The sequence below is a fragment of the Thalassophryne amazonica genome, chromosome 7 (assembly GCF_902500255.1).
Source record: "Thalassophryne amazonica chromosome 7, fThaAma1.1, whole genome shotgun sequence".
Taxonomy (NCBI): domain Eukaryota; kingdom Metazoa; phylum Chordata; class Actinopteri; order Batrachoidiformes; family Batrachoididae; genus Thalassophryne; species Thalassophryne amazonica.
This window is the reverse complement of record NC_047109.1, coordinates 59,304,734-59,322,894: the sequence shown is the minus strand read 5'-3', so window position 1 is coordinate 59,322,894 and position 18,161 is coordinate 59,304,734.

Here is an 18,161-nt window from a genome sequence, read left to right as displayed (position 1 = left end):
ACACACACATGAGAGAGACACCATGGATGCAAATCCACAAACACATATACACAGGCGCGCGCACACACACACGCACACACATACACACAGCAAAAAAAGACACGTCAGAAACACACAGATGACAGCAAGCACCAGCAATGACAGACACAGAAGGCACAACACCAGGAGCGCACAAACAGCAGACAGCACACATGCACCGGAAGTGAACGCACACACACCCACCAGACATGAACGAGGAACGCACACACGCACAGCAAAACCCATGACACACAAAGGAGCATGCAAACACATGCATACCAAGACACAAAGCCACATGGGAGACAGACATGACCTATGCACATGACATATGATGAGGAGATAACGCACAGACAAGGGGCTCAGCTGGACTACCGGGCATGTCCACAACACAGATTGAAAAAGCACCAATCATATTGAAAGTTATATAACGGCTGAGTGGATCCTTAACATTTTATTGGTGGGTTGAATGTAACATGACATGGATTATTATACCACAATTCCTACCATTTGCTATTGAGTTTCACTGACCGTGCAATAGTTCTTTTTATATAAGGGCTGAGTGGATCCTTGTCATTTGATTGGTGATTGATTGATCTCCATAGAAACTACCCAAACAATCTTTCATACAAACTGTTTAAAGGGACATTACAGTGTTGTGGTGGAAATTACGGCAATAGTGTGGGACAACTACATTTTGTTTAAAAAAATCACAACAGTTGTATGACATTGAATACCCCAATTATGTTTTGATTATTTTACTGATATTTTATTCAGAGATATTTTAAAACATTTTTTTACCATTCATTTTTATCATTGAAGATCAAAAGTCTGGGTGTGGGACAAGCACAAAACGGCAATATTTGCATATAATGATGCTGAAAAAAGGTGAAAAAGTCATCATAGACTACTAGAACAAATTTCTTAACACACTTTCATTGTAAAGATAACTATAAAAGTGTGAAATTTCCCCTTTTTTCCTGTTTTTCATACAATATGATCAAAGGACATAAGTGCCCGTAGACTAAGAATCACCCATTAATGTGGTATATGATTGGATCGTTTTTAAGTTTAGACTCCTGTGTAATTCATCAATAGTCCCCTACCTGGTCACCTATTGGAAATTCAAATGGCCAGTTTGGCTTTTTCAAAAGAGTAATGTCTAAAGAGTATGTGTTACAATTTTGGTGCTTGTTTCCATAAATCAACAATTGTTACAGTTATCTGCTCCACTAACAGCTATACAGGAAAACATGAATTACCAGATGAGAAGAAAATTAGTGGAGTAATCAGGTACTAGCTAGGTATAATCAAGTACTAAGACGAGTCTTCACAAACGTAGTCTTTAATGCTACAGTCTAATCACCTAAGAAATTTGTGTCTTTGGTACTCTTAATCAGAAATTATTTGATATTTGTCCTAGTAATGCGCTTCCCATAACTGTATAGTTTTGAAAGACTTTTCCCCCATCAATTTAATATAAAGGTCACCAATTCAGGTTGGACTGTGACTGTCCAGTCTAAGTTGAGAATTTCCAGCCCTGTGCAGAAACAAAGCTCAGTTAAAGCTTTTAAAAATTATTTGCTGACACTTATTCCATAGTCTGAATTTTGTCTTAGCAAAACAGTTAGCTTCATCTTCACAGATTTTAAAATTACTCAGTGTGAACCTCATCTGACTTGGTTCTAAATTCAACCAGGTTGTAAAGTTTGAGTTTCAGTCATGCTCTGAGTCAGCGGAGTTCACACTGATACAAAATCATCTGATTTATTTTCCTTTTGTCCTGCCTTATTTTTTTAATGACTTTAGTTGCCGTTCATTTCGTCGTTCTTCAGCAAACTGACAGCTCGCTCCTTGTTGTCATGCCACCGAACAACAGTCTGTCTCGATCTATCGTCTCTCCACCCAACAAACACTATTTAAACAAGCCGGTAAACATGTCTGTCTTCATTCATTACACCGCTTCTCATCATGATCAAGCCTGCCGATTTAATGAGGCAAATAGATATTTCTGCGGTGATTGTCTCGCTCTCCCACAAAGTATTAAGACTATTAAATGGACACATCTGTTTTTAATTAGGAGCTAAAGTCACCTCGATGCTGCCTTCCATGTTAATGGACTCTGATTCCATCAAGGCTCCCTGAGCCTGACAAACAATGCGGTGCAGTATGCTGTGCAGTAAACAAAGGGCCGAGGATGTGTTAAGTCAGGAAATGTTCATAATATCCACAGCATTCTAAAAATTCAACACAATAGCCTACATCTTAAACAATTTTACATTATAAAAAATGGATGAAGAATTTTTTTAACCAGTAGTGAGTACAGCTAACCTAAAAGTTACCTTTGATAATTGCTAATCCACTAACTGGAAGGTTTGATAACCCTAAACCTATAAAAAGCTCAAACATTTACCTGAAGCCACCCCTAATTTAGATTTAGGCTTGTGTGGGTTTTTTTTTATTTGTTTTGTTTAAATAGACCCTATAGACCATAGTGAGTACAGCAAACCTAAAAGTTAGCTTCGACAACCGCTAATCCACTAACTAAAAGGTTAACTTTGATAACCCTAAACCTATAAAAAGCTCAAACATTTACCTGAAGCCACCCCTAATTTAGATTTAGGCTTGTGTGGAGTTTTTTTTATTTGTTTTGTTTAAATAGACCCTATAGACCATAGTGAGTACAGCAAACCTAAAAGTTAGCTTCGACAACCGCTAATCCACTAACTAAAAGGTTAACTTTGATAACCCTAAACCTATAAAAAGATCAAACATTTACCTGAAGCTACCCCTAATTTAGATTTAGGCTTGTGGTTTTTTTTGTTTAATTAGATCCTATAGACCAATAGTGAGGACAGCAAACCTAAAAGTTAGCTTTGACAACTGCTAATCCACTAACTAAAAGGTTAACTTTGATAACCCTAAACTGATAAAAAGATCAAACATTTACCTGAAGCTACCCCTAATTTAGATTTAGGCTTGGGTTTCTTTCTTTCTTTTTTTTTTTGGCTCTAAAATCCCCAAAAAACAGACCTAAATTTTACTATATTGAAGAGTGAACATGGAGGCTTAGCAGGCCAAAATCAGATGATGACCAAGTTGTACATGAAAGATTGATCAAATGAAATTAAACAGCAGTTTCCATATGCAGTTTATTCACAACACAGAAAGTATTAAACAAATTATAAACATTAAGAAATAAAAATTTACACAGAAAAAAATAATGGCTTTATTTTGGCTCGACTTCCTGCTCATCCATCTGTTGACTATTCAATATCCCAAAGGCCCATCAAAAGTCCATCAGGCTGGAGGTCGAGAAGCAGGGGAGCATGCAGGCGTTCTCCCAGAGCTTTAGCGCTTTCCCACTGCCAGATAGAGCCAAACAATGACATGCCACAGAGAAACTTTCAAATCCCAAGGAAGATTAGCGAACAGAAAGGCGTTGCTGCTGTTTTGAAGAGTTTTGTTTTGTTTGTTTGTTTTGTTTCTTTGTAGCACTGCTGTTGCTGCATGCTGTTAGCCTGCTAGGTAATGAGCTGATCTGCCTTCTTTAGGGACCAGTGGACCTTCAGAATAATGATCCACACCCTGTCCATGTCCTCCATGTGATGTTTGTTACCTTCATGTGATATGTCACTTTCACTTACTCCAAAAGAAACAAACGTACAATTTTACACTTTACAATTGTTGAATGTTACAGTTTATTGTTGAAAAGTGTTCAGTCATGTGTGGGGAGCTCGGAGTAGAGCCACTGCTCCTTTGCATTGAAAGGAGCAAGCTGAGGTGATTCGGGCATCTGGTAAGGATGCCTGCTTGGGAGGTGTTCCAGGCACGTCCATCTGAGAGGAGGAAGACCCAGGACTAGGTGGAGAGATTATATCTCCACAGTGGCCTGGGAACGCCTCGGAATTCCTCCAGTCAGAGGTGGTCAATGTGGCACAGGAGAGGGAAGTCTGGGGTCCCCTGCTAGAGCTGTTGCCCCCGCGACCGATCTCAGATAAGCGGTTGAAGATGAGATGATGATGAGTTAGCTGACTTAAAGTTAGTGGAACTAAATTCAGTGAAACTTAAAAGTTCTATTAATCCTCAAGGTTGGTCATCCGGCATTTAACCTCGAGGGCCGGGTTTTGTCGGTGAAAACATCCCCAAACTCAATACAAATACATGTAATTTGTCAATTTAATGTACAAAGGTTCATTTCAGGTCAGCTTGGTGTATAAATCTCATTGTTCCATGCAATAAGAGCTGTCAGCTGGCTGTTAGAAGCAAGTTAGAGACAAAACAAAACTAGCTGACTTCAATAAAACAGCATACAGACCGAGTGTGTTGTCACGGAGCGGCCAGTCACAGAAGCGCAAATTCTCACCTTCGGATTGGCCACTTTGCCGAAGTGATGTAGCACCGACCGTGAGAATAGACAATTTCAGGGTTGGCATGATCATTTGTGAGCATGGAGTAGGATGGCATGGAGATTTGTTGTTTCCTTATAGTTATTGAGAATTTACAGACCTTCTGGAACAGGAATATCAATGGCATATCACCTGAGTGTGATTCCTCTTGGGATTGGAATAAAAAAAAAATCAATTTCTACAATAACTTACATTTGAATGCCTTCAGTGACCACATTTCATGCGTGCTGATTTGTGTTTCTTTTCCTCGTGTGACGTGAGGTGACGCCATTTTTGTTATTTATAACCAACATGTCAAACAGGAACCACAGCAAGTGTGCAGAGGATAATGGGACCTTGAAGGACTATGTGGTTTTCAAAATTACTTGAAAAGCTAATCTGTTAACAAAAATACTAACTTTTGCAGATAAGCTGAAGTGTGCCCACCGCTGCCTGAACAGAACAGCCCAATCTCACGCCATTTTGTGATGGCATCATGAACAGTAAAATAATCTATGGTTCATGATACTGTCATGAAAAGCGGCACATTTTCGTGATGGGAGCACGAAATGCGGGGTGACACGGGGGGGGGGTAGGGTCAAGGGAAGGTGTTGGGTTAAAAATAGTAAAATACAAAAGACTGCGTCAAGAAAATGTGACTTGTGACGGAAGCACAAAAAAGCAGAACAGAATCCCCAACATCTCATCTGGGAGTTCAGAATTTTCACCTTTTATTCATGCAAGCGTGTTGTGCAGATAAAAAGGATGTAAAATGAGTGTAAACCTCTCTGTCGTTCTCTCTCAAATGAATTGTCTCGGCACTTAATTAATTTCAGGTTGCAGCAACAGAGCAAAACTCAGGAGTAACACAAAGTGATTTTCCCTTCTGTTTCCGACACGGTAAAAAGTTTTAAGTCCCAGTTTACATATGTTTGCATATGAAAAATACTCTGCGCCGCTATCCTCAAAAGCAAAGTTTAAAATCAGCAGGAAACGTGTCGCCTGACATGGCAGAGACATCAGCGTCTCTCCGTCCCCGTGAGCCGCGCAGCCTGACAGCATTTACATACAAACATTTTGCAGGAAAGGTTAATTTCTGACTTATTTTGTTGTTTTTTTGTTTTGAGGTTTTTTCTAAGAAAGGAACATATGCTCACAGTGTTTCCTCACGGAGGGGAACTGCAATGCATTGTGGGAGTGGGCTACTGCTCCCCCCCTGGAATGAAAGCAAAAAAAAGGAAGCAGGCAGGTGTGATACTCCGGGAGGCAACTCCCAGCAGAATAAGACATGATTAGATAGAGAACTCCTGAGCGCCTTCTACGGGAAGAGGAGGAGGCGGCTCAGCCTCCGAGCTGAGACTGACATCTAGTGGAAATGACGCTTCTGTGCACAAATATAGTGAAAGATAAAAATGAATAAATTCAATGAAAATAAATGGGTGGTAAAGTATAATGAATGTTTCCATACAGGTCACACGTGCTGGTTTTGGCCCGCGCACACCCTGAGAGGAACGGGAACTGCTGATCCGTGCAAAGTTATTCTGTGATGGAAAGTTTCCCTCCACCAAGATGACCAGACCTCCGATTACAGAGCATTAAAGTTCAATTCAGCCTCGACCAATTAAAATGCTTGTGGGATCTTCTGGACCTGTCACACTCCCGTATCCACCAGCAGCATCTAAATATCAAACTAGAAACACACTCAGAGAGTGCATGTAATATTTCACTTTTTGTTTCTTTTTCACAGCTGTCCTTTGTTTGTCCTGACCTTTAATCCATGTTGCAGAATTTACATCCAGATTACTGTTGTGTTATCAGGAACAACAGAATCTGAATCAAAGATTAAACTCAGGCTTGAGGTCACAGGAGTCAGGAACAAATGAAAGGGATCAGAGGGCGGATACACCCCCTGCACACTGACATATAAGTTTATATGATGAATTATTAATTATTATCGCTACCCAGAGTGGTAGCAGAGATATATTGTAGTAAATATGTTTTGTGGGTTATGTTTTGCTTGACCTTTACCTTTGACTAATCCATTCCAAAAGTTAAACATCTGGAGACATATTCCATCCCCCCAACACACACACACACACACACACACACACACACCCAGCCCGTGTCAGCCTGGTGTCCTGTCCAGGGGGAGGTCTAAGCTCTCACCTCCTTCACCCGACAGAAACCAGAGATAAGCACTGGCACCAACGGGCCTCAAATATGGTAATTGTGTTATTTTTCTTATCTGCTTATAAAGGTGCGTTCTTGCAGTGCACTCTGATCCAAAGCAGAGCAAGTGATCAGAAGCTGCAAAGTGAGGGAACACACAGGAGGAGAGGCAAAAATTATCACATGGTTTTGTAGCTCTAATGCATGTGAACAGATTGATGTAGATACTCTACACAAAGGATCTGTATTAGGCCCACTACTTTTTAGTCTTTACATTAATGACCTTCCATAGTTTTGTCGTAATGTGGAGATGCAACTCTACTCTGATGACACTGTTTTATGTACCCATGTAAAGTCAGCTCAACAAGCAGCTGAAAAATTAAATAATGCTTTGGTTGGAGTGGCTGAGTGGTTAGACCGCTCCTGTCTCACTTTATATGTAGGTAAAACTAAAGGTATGTTCTTCTCCAAAACGAAACTGAACATCTCAGATGTAAAAGTCTGTATTGGGGGTGAACAAATTGAGATTGTTACTGAATTAAAATATCTTGGTGTGTTACTGGATCTGAATTTGAGCTATAAGAAACATATTTAAAAAAAAAAGACAAAATCTATTAAATATAAGCTGGCCCTATTTAGACAAATTAGATCCTTTTTAACCACTGAGGCTGCCAAGATATTTTTGCATGCTTTAATTTTTCCCCATATTTCATATTGTATTACTTGTTGGGGTCAGGCAACCCAGACAGCAATTAGGCCCTGAGAATCCCTGTATAAACAGGCCCTGAAAATGTTTGACAAAAAGCCACTGAGGTATCATCATTGTTGCATATTACACAAGTACAATCTATTATCTTTTGAAAATTGTAGGATATTTTCAAATTTATGTGCTGTTTACAAAATCTTAAACGGCTTGGCTCCCACCTGTTTGTGCAAGTTTGTCTATTATCGTGGCTTTATAAGAACTATGAGAATAGCTTCCATACATGACTGTGTCTTACCCCTTCACTACTCAGCATTTGGGCAGGCAGCCTTTTCTGTTAAAGCTGTTACACAATGGAATGCTGTTCCAGACAACATAAAAAATTGTGGCTCATTTGGTGATTTTAAAGTTAATATAAAAAAATATTTAAAGCGTTCACAACAGTGCACCCACTAATAAGTTAGTGCTCTTTTTTTTGTGATAAGGAGTGTGTGTGACTGGGGGCAGTGTTGTGTGCTGTGCATGCTACTACACCCTATGAATATGTATATGTTTGAGTGCTTATGAGGGGCATTTTATTTACAATACATAGTGTTGCTACATGTTTTTATCTGTTAAGTGATTTTTAACATCTTGGTTGTATTTATTCGTGATGTTGGATGTTTTTATATGTGTCATATTTATTTGTGATCAGGGACTGCAGATGTAAATTAGCCTAAGGCTAACTCTGCATCAAATGGTAACATTTATGTTTTAATTGCACATGGTCCCTTTCAAATAAATTGAAATTGAATTGAATTGAATTGAAATACAGTCACGTCAGAATGTAAAATTTCTTTCCTGTTGCTGTGTTTTGTTCCAGGTGCCTATTAGTGCCTACATAATGGAGCTACAATGCTAAAAACTCTTTTTGTCCACACAGTACTACCAGTGTGTCTGTTTGCAAGGAGTTAAACATATCCTGAGGTCATTTAAACTCATTGTTTAACAGAAGATAAAAGGCAGCGGAACGACTGTCTGGAAAAATGGAAACTGCATTCAGACTGGATAAAATCATTGAGGACCTCTAATGATTTGTGGGATAAAGTAATAATTAGGGTAAATATTACTTTACCCCACCTTCCCATGTTAATCTGGTTTATGCACGACAGTCTGGTATTAGTCCAGACTAATTGTTTAAAATGTATTGCACCACCATGATGCTTGCAGGTAAACTAGTTTTTAGAAGGTAACTGATTCATGCACATGCATGTGAATGAGCACCCCCCACACACACACACACACCAGCACTACATACAGCTATTTGATGGGATACTAAGCGGTGAAAGGTCTTGTCAGTTCTGAATGTCATCCATAATTCAAACTTTGCACCCACCATTTTGACCAATGACAAACATAACCAAGACCAGTAACATCAGTATCAATAGTGTCAATGAGCACCTGGTGGTGACCATGCTATGTAACATATGATACATTCAATGTTCAATGGAATATACAGTGCATCCAGAAAGCATTCACAGTACTTCACTTTTCCCACATTTTATGTTACAGCCTTATTCCAAAATGGAGTAAATTCACCCCCCCCCCCCCACCTCAAAATTCTGCACACAATACCCCATAATGACAATGTGAAATATTTTATTTCTAGATTTTTGCAAATTTATTTGAAAAAAGTAATAAATCACATGTACATAAATATTCACAGCCTTTGCCATAAAGCTCAAAATTGAGCTCAGGTGCATCCTGTTTCCACTGATCATCCTTGAGATGTTTCCACATCTTAATTGGAGTCCACCTGGAGTAAATTCCATTGATTGTACATGATTTGGGAACTCACACACCTGTCTACATATAAGATCCCACAGTCGACAGTGTATGTCAGAGCACAAACCAAGCATGAAGTCAAAGGAATTGTCTGTAGACCTCTGAGACAGGATTATCTCGAGGCACAAATTTGGGTAAGGGTACAGAAACATTTCTGCTGCTTTGAAGGTCCCAATGACCACAGTGGCCTCCATCCATAAATGGAAGTGGTTCAGGTCCACCAAGACTCTTCCTAGAGCTGCCTGCCCATCTAAACTGAGCGATCAGAGGAGAAGGACCTTAGTCAGGGAGGTGACCAACAACTCAATGGTCACTCTGTCATAGCTCCAGCACTCCTCTGTGGAGAGAGGAGAACCTTCCAGAAGGACAACCATCTCTGCAGCAATTCACCAATCAGGCTTGTATGATTGAACATCTCTGGAGAGATCTGAAAACGACTGTGCACTGACGCTCCTCAACCAACCTGATGGAGCTTGAGAGGTGCTGCAAAGAGGAATTGTCAAAACTGCCAAAATATAGGTGCACCAAGCTTGTGCTGTCATATTCAAGAAGACTTGAGGCTGTAATTGCTGCCAAAGGTGCAGCAACAACGTATTGAGCAAAGGGTGTGAATACATTCATGTGATTTCTTAGTTTTTTATTTTTAAGAAATTTGCAAAAAAAAAAAAAAAAAATCATGTTGTTATAGGATGTTGTGTGTAGAATTTTGTGGGGGAAAAAAAAATGTATTTACTCCATTTTGGAATAAGGCTGGAACATAACAAAATGTGGAAAAAGTGAAGTGCTGTGAATACTTTCTGGATGCACTGTGTCTATTAACGTTTTAATGGCTGCACGGTGCCCAAGTGTGAAGATCTGGCAGTAGCTCTGTGTGTCTCATTAGTGAGGACAACATCCTTTCCTTATTCACGGGACCCCTGAGGACAGCAAGTTGAATAGTTTTGTCTTGTTGTTGTCTACATGCATCCTTTTTTGCACATGGCTCTTGCTGCACCTTTCAGGCAGTCAAATCAAATCAATTTATGCAGCGTCAACTCACCTCAAAGCATTATTTATTATATAATGCTTTGTACATATATAGGTACATATATATTATATATGTACCTTATTCACCCCATACTTTGTAAGTATCTCTTATCTGACAGAATAACTATAAAATTTATTATTCTGCTTATCCAAAGCTGCTTTTAGCTCAAAGGCTTTTTCAGTGCGCTTAATTCCCGGTGGGTAGTTAGCATGGTAGCTTTTGTGACACATAGTAGAGTAGAGCCTGTAAGCTCTACAACATGTAACACTGAATTTTTTTTACTGTATTTTAGAAGCCATTAGCCATCACTTTCGGGGGGAAAGCAGTTATTAAAGCAGGTGATGTCAATAATCAGACCAGACTGCAAAGTATACACTCACAGAAATATTTAACCCTAACCTTTAAGATTTATGTAATTTTATTACATGTCAAATTCCCATTTACTTTTTTTTTTAAATAATTTTAATACAGACCTACCAAATAAACCTTACACAATGCATATTCATTACTGTAATAAATCCTATTTATTTGAAATGCATAATCCTCAGCTTTATGTATTTAGTATGAATAAAATATAATTACTCTAAATCAATAATAATGACAGTATTTATTTAAAATACATAAAGTATATTGTTTGAATTGCACAATACTTCTGTTACCTATAGGTAACATAATAATAACAATAGTTATTATTATGTTACCTATAGGTAACAGAATAATTATAACTATTGTTAAAATTATTATGTTACCTATAGGTAACAGAATAATTCTAACAATAGTTATAATTCAATAACAATAGTTATAATTCAAACAATATACTTTGTGTATTTTAAATAAATACTGTCATTATTATTGATTTAGAGTAATTATATTTTATTCATACTAAATACATAAAGCTGAGGATTATGCATTTCAAATAAATAGGATTTATTATAATGAATATGCATCATGTAATGTTTATCTGGTAGGTTTGTATTAAAATTATCTAAAAAAAAAAAAAGTAAATGGGAATTTGTCATGTAATAAAATTACAAAAATCTTATACTTATATATAATACTGTATTTCTGAGTGTATGTTGGTAAGTAATCCTCAACAACCACCAGGGGGCTGCAGAGGACCATTTTATTCGAGCTGCTGCAGAATATTTATTTATCCTGTATCACTGCAGAATTTACCTCATTTGTGACTGTTTAGTCAGTTAACTCTGAAATTGTTGTGTCCACACAGAACTCTTTCTGATGTGAACATATCTTGCAAATAATAATGATGACAAAGATGTTAATAATAGTATGACGAGCATAGACACTAGGCAGTTACATTTAAGTATGTGCCCATAACTTGTATATTTAAGTAGAGAAAGTGAGCCAGGATGTTCAACTGATCTCATTACTTAGTGTTGAAAGAAAACTGTCAAGTGTTAATCTTTCAACTGTATGTGTCTGCAAGATGTAATGGCCTGTGAGCTACATACAATTTAGTAATTCTGTCTCTTCTTTGATTTAGAAAGTCTTGCATAAAACAATTAATTCATAAAATATAGCCTTTAAATATCTTTCTAAATAATTTAGAATACTCCATTGGAGTGACCACATTATGGTGAACACGGCAACTAACTCACAACTAACATCTACATGGAGGAAATAGACAGTGTTTGTCACTTCAGTCTGTTTTTACATCAATTTATACTACAGTATTACAGATTTTTACAAAAATTAAGTATTGTGGTGTATAAACTAGCATAGAGAGCCAGTGTAGTGATGCTAGTTGGCTTGGCCATGGAAATATAGGCCTGGAAAGGACGTCACGTGACTAGCGGCTTGCCGCACAGCGGCCATTACTAAGGATGAAGAGAGCACCTTGAGCCAGTTAAGGCACCTGTTAAACAGAAGCGAAATTAGAGGAAAAAAGGCAGCCAGTGCTTCACCATCAACTGCACTAAAATGAACTGTACAATAGCCTTAATGTAGAGTAATTATGTAAATCAAATGTCTATTTTAAAGTTATTATATCGCAATTTAATATCGATATACTGAGACTAACTCAACACCATAAGTTCTTTTCACACGTGGTGGTCACAGGCAGTATTTAAATTTTAACAGTGTAGTTGGAGGGGATGGAGGTGGTACTTTTTACCCTGACTGAAGGTCAAAAGTCAGAAACTCTGAATGGCTTTATATCTACTTGTAATAAAATGTTAGTAAAAATCGTTGTCATTAAAAGACTAGCAATAATATTACAGTGGAAAACGCAGCAAGGTAAATGACCACAATGGCAAGACTTCAGATTTATATTTTAATACATAAGGATTTTTATCCAGGCATGTATGGGTTCATTGGAGCTTTTAATCAGCTTGAATACAACTTACAAGGCTTCATTTATAAAAATCCATCAAGAATTATGATGACAGGAAAAAACATCACCGTAAATGAACAGAATGGCATATTTTTCCCCAACTTTCCACACTTTACATAAAACATTTTTTTTTTCTACCCAGGCATGTATGGGTTCATTAGAAAGAGCAATCAAAGGGCTTTAAAACAAGCCTACTTTTATTAAAATCTGTTAGCAAATAGCAACAATAGAGTGAGAAAAGCAGCAGTTTGTCATAATTTCCCCAAATTTCTGTATTTTGCATAAAGTTTTTTTTTTCACCCATACATGCATAGGTTCACTGGCAAGAGCTTCCAAAGGGCTTTAAAACAAGCCTACATTTACTAAAATCTGTTAAGAAATAGCGAGGCTAGTGCAAAAAAAAGCGGTCAGTTTATTATTGATGATCTGCACATCTCTACCCTTAGCAATGGCGCCGCCCTGTCCTGAGTGACACTAATAGACTGAGGCGCGCACGTCCATTCCAGGTCTATATTTCCATGGGCTTGGCTAGCATCACTCTGCTCAGAGTGCCGCTCTCATTGGACCGACATCTCTGCTATTTTGGCATTGTGGGATACCTCGCCCACAGGTTGAGCTCACCGGACTACTTTCACCACCCTGCTCAGTGTGCCGCTCTCGTTGGAGCGACAACACACAGAATGTGTCTCTTCCCAGATAGATCGCTTTCAGTGCAGCTTCTTGTTCTGACTTTAACACGAAGTTAACACCCACGTCTTTCACTGACAACTGTAAATGGTAATCAAAACATTCCAGTTGTATCGTTCTGAACTCTTCCACATCACGCTCCATTGTGTCAATGTTTACAATGTGCTTGAGCATAACAGGTGAAGGTGCTTATAAATTTTATGTTTCTTAAATATTTATTATGGCCACTCTTAAAACTTCAGTTATCTTTATATTTTTATTACTAGTAAATTTTAGAATTGATTTAGATGAGATGTTATCTCACAGGAATATATCACAATTATCTGGGAACTACTTTTTGCACAGGAATTCATCAAGCACATCGGCCGCAGGCGCGTACTGACACAGAATACCCAGAAACTGGACAGTTGTTCAGCCATAACGAGAGCATCCACTTTTAGCTTGCCATAAGCTAAGCTAGTGGTGCTCGTGAGAGGGTGGGCTAGCATAGCATAGCACAACTGCTACCCAAGAATAAAATAATTATGTGAAGGGAATACTTGATAGTTCATACCATCAAGTATTACAACTGGCTGCAAACTGCTGGCCTTTTCTCACAACATTTTGTAAAATAGGAATGCAGAGTATTTCAAATTAAATTACGTAGCACAGCTTGCTCATGTTACTGAGACACCTGTAGTAAAGTTATACAATGGCATGTAACACTGTGTGGCAATCAAATACCTTATAGTTTTAACTATACAGTATTTATGTACACTTGTAGCTGGGCTAATAATGCATGATAGATGTGTACTATCCAGGAGGAATCGCAGACTCCAATCTGCTTCTTGCAGGGTATAAGCACAGGCATCGATGGGCCTTGGGCCTCAATGAAAAAGTTTTGTATTGTATGGGAGTTTTGTTCACACAAAACTGCCATTTTCAGACAGCTACTTTTTGAAAACAGGTACCTGACTGGATAAATCTGAAAAAGCAATGACAGGTCAGAATAAATGACTTTATGTTTACTCAGTGCTGCTTTGTAAAGTTCTAGCTTCTGCTGCTACATTGCTTAGGTCCTTACGCTGGTTATATGCATGCTCCACGTCGTCTCCATTTTTTGTGGAATCATTACAGCGCCACATACAGGCCTGGGACATGTGCTACAGCATTTTGAGCCGGTTTCAGCAGCTTCATGTGGATGCAAATATTTTTTGAAATGGTGCCGTGTCTACAGCAAATAAAAAGATTGTATTCCCCCTATTGACGTTTCAAATCCCACAAAACGTCAGAGAGGTCGCCGCGCTGCGAGATCTCAGTAGCACTGAGATCTGCATTGAGATGCTCTGATCGGGCTGCACTTTAACCGCTGCACACGGACAACACGTTAACATTGCAACATAAAAGCATTTTTATATTGTGCCTAAAACTCTTGTGAACATATTCTCTGGGTTTATAGAAGTTGTTATTGTGTTTATGTAAACATGCGAGAATCACAGGCTGTCCCCCCTTTATTTTCAGTGGGAGCTGCTGTGAGCTACGCTTGCTTCCTGATCATGTCGTTCTGGGAGAAAGCGAAGTTTGCTCTTTAACGTCTTGATTATTGTTCTTTACAACACTGTTTGTCCTCTTTGTTCCAGACTAATATATATAATATGTCTGAAATTCAGTTTGCGTTTATTAAATTCCACGCAGATTAAACGTAGCAGACACGGATTATTTGTTATAATTGTTTTAGCAAGTTTTCAGGGTATCATGCAGCAGTCTCTTATTAATGTGACGAAAAGGATTAAAAAATGACATTTTTGTAGTATAATATTCATTTACAATTGTCATCATGTGGATTCTCTATGTTGTTTGACTGCAGCGACACTCTGGCGCGCAAGGGATTATGGGATATGTCAATAGGGCGAATAAGAAAAGAGGCATTTCTGTGTGGACAAGGCCTATTTCTCTCTATAAACTCAGAACAGTAGCTTCAACCATGAATCACTAATTACAGTCACTTATCAAAGACGTTGGGAAGAACAGTGGTCGTTGCACAGTGGTGCACACGTATGACGTGGCACCGAGTCACTGAAGATAACACAGCAGAATCAGTGCACAAAAACAGGCTTTTGGTTGTTCATTAAAGAGTGGCTGCAGCTTCCTAGTGAATCACAATGTTCAGCCTTCATGCAGACTTCCTCTTTTTGTCTCATCAAATGCCTATTGTACATTAATATTAAATTTCTCTCTCTCTGTCTGTGCGACATGTTCATGCTCTCAACAATGGATCACAATTGTGACAGGAACCAGCTGCTGCAGCAGTTACATGAATTTGTCCCAGAGTTTATTGGTTTACTGACAACTCTCTCTTCAGATGAGAGGATCAGATAGTTCACCATCAGTCTGCATGATTGAATGGATGTCACAACTCCATTAGTACTGCATTCCTTTTTTTTCCATTACATCCAGGCCAGGTAAGAAATGAGAGTTATGATGGGCATTTCTAAACAGCTGTCACTAAATAAATAAATTAAACTCACAGTGCATCGTCTGCCAGAGTGCCTCTGAGCAAACAGACGGCGTTGACGACCACTTTCTTCGACTGAGAAACAGCAGCAACATGCAGCACAAGTGGAATATAGTCTGTGTGTTTGGGGAACTGGCAGGGAGAAATTCAGCCCTGATGGCAGAGTTATGGCGCCCAGCCAAACAGAAAGACAATGTTCAATAGCAACAACAAGCCGTCATTGTGTCACACTGACAAACACTGTGGGCTGGAGGGCAGCACTGTGACATTGTCACTTACTAACAGGTCATTCAACACTACTTCCTTCCTAAAATCTCTGACAGTGTGTTATTGTCAGTCTTCTTGGCAGCAGCATCAGTGCACGCCAGCGCTCGGCTCAGCTACACACGTTCCCTTGGACTTGTTGCAGTACAGTCGATTTATTTTGGACATATAACATGATAGGATAATGTCTTAAAAACATGCATTAACATAAACACTTCCTGTGAAACACGTTTTACCACTTTAAACTGTAGTTTGATATATTTTATTATCACAAGATTTATCTTGCAATTTCATCTTAAATTTGAAACATTGAGTAAAAAGGCTGTGTCAGAAACAAACACAAATAGTAAAAAGTCTGAAGATCATCAAGACAACTGTCGACAGTTTGGATCTGATAGTCACTCGACGGTTAAGCAGTGGGCTTTAGGATCCTCAGTTCAAACCCCAGTCTGGCCGGACAATCACTATGGACGTTTGGGCAAGGTCCTTAATCCCCAAGTTGCTCCCGGTTTGTAGTGAGCACCTTGCATGGCAGCACCCTGACATTGGTGTGTGACTGTGAGGCATCATTGTAAAGCACTTTGAGCTTCTGATATAGATGGAAAAGCTTTAAACCTTAAGTTTAAATGAGTTTATTGGGAAATGTTAGGAGTGGGTATTTAAAGACCAAACTGAAGAATAAGTACGTTAAAGCATAAAAGATCAGGAAAACAAAATCTAAAACAGAGATTCCACAGCATCATTTTGGATCTTCACAAGTCAGGTTCCTCCTTTGGAGCCATCTCAAAAAGATTCATGGCACCACAAACAATTGTGCAATCTATTATTCAAAAATATAAAAAAGCTTAGGCCAATGCTGTCCTGTTCTCACTGAGGAAGGAAGCCCAAATTAACACATGGAAACTGACAAACTTTTATTTTAAAGGTCCAACCGAACCTCAGCATGACAGCCAAGGAACTGTTGAACAAGCTGAAGGCTGACACCGTTCAACTGAAAGAGAGCACTCTTTCAGCATGACCGAAAACATTGTCGGGAAGCCTTGGTTTATTCATTAATTCATTTTGTATACCTGTTTATGCCCATCAAGGGTCACAGGGGGCTGGAGTCTATCCCAGCAGTCAAGGGACCGCGTCCCTCAATCGCATCACTCAAAACAAAACGGATCAGATTGAAACAGAATGTGACCTTATAACCTCTTAAAATAGGTCAAGGTTAGCCATCTTTGAAGTGTCTGACAGTAAGGACTGGATTTATGCTGAGCACAGACAGACAGACAGACCAAAAGCCTTTGCAATACCTGATGGCCATATTTGATATAGCCTCGGGCAAAAATATATGAAAAGTAAATAAAAACTTTAAATAAATGAATAAATCCTGCTCAGCTTCAGGATGTAACATTGTATCTGTTCCAGGGACACAATTCCAGGATGTTGCACATAAATCATTAATCAAAGGGCTTGAATTGCAATTAAAAAGATTTAACTTGGTCCTTCTCAGCATCCATATTTGACTGTCTTCCAGAGATGCAAATGGTTTTCATGAAAATCAATTTTATTAGCATATTTTACCTTGAAATAATAATAATAATAAAAGAGTTGCACAATTCCTGGATCAATTTATTTGTGCAGATCCGCTGTAGATATTTATGGTTTCTATTCTACTTCAGAACCAACATTCTAACAAGGTTTGGCAAAAATTGTCTGACTAATAACTGAGTAACGCTGCTGACGAACAAAAATAGGTGTAAACTTGGCTCCTCGTCTGAGGTAATGAAGGAAAAAAGAAGTGTGGCAAATTCTCATTTTGAGAATGTGAGAGGATAACTGATGGCTATATTAATAATAAAGAATTGTCAGCTGTCTATCATCTCGTTGAATTGTAATCCCAGATGTAATAAATGCAGATTAAAGTGTCGGTTTAATCAGAAAGAGTGAGTCCACTCATGGTTTGCCCGGAGGGGAACAAAGCCCTTTCCTGGCAGAGATTAAACACTTCATGGTTTAACAAGGCAACTTGTAAAACAGAGTTCTCTGAAGGCTATTGGTGATATAAATTTTCCTTCCATTAAGTATTTTGTGAGATAAGCCTATAAGCAGTATCTCATCCATCTGACTGTGGGGAAAGAACCTTTTCTGTCTGCTGCAGGAGCCTCAGCAGCTGCCAGTTTTGGAGGGCATGCTCGCCGTCTCTTTGAGCCTTGACTCAAGCACTTAGAGGAGCACGTCGTGTGTGTGCT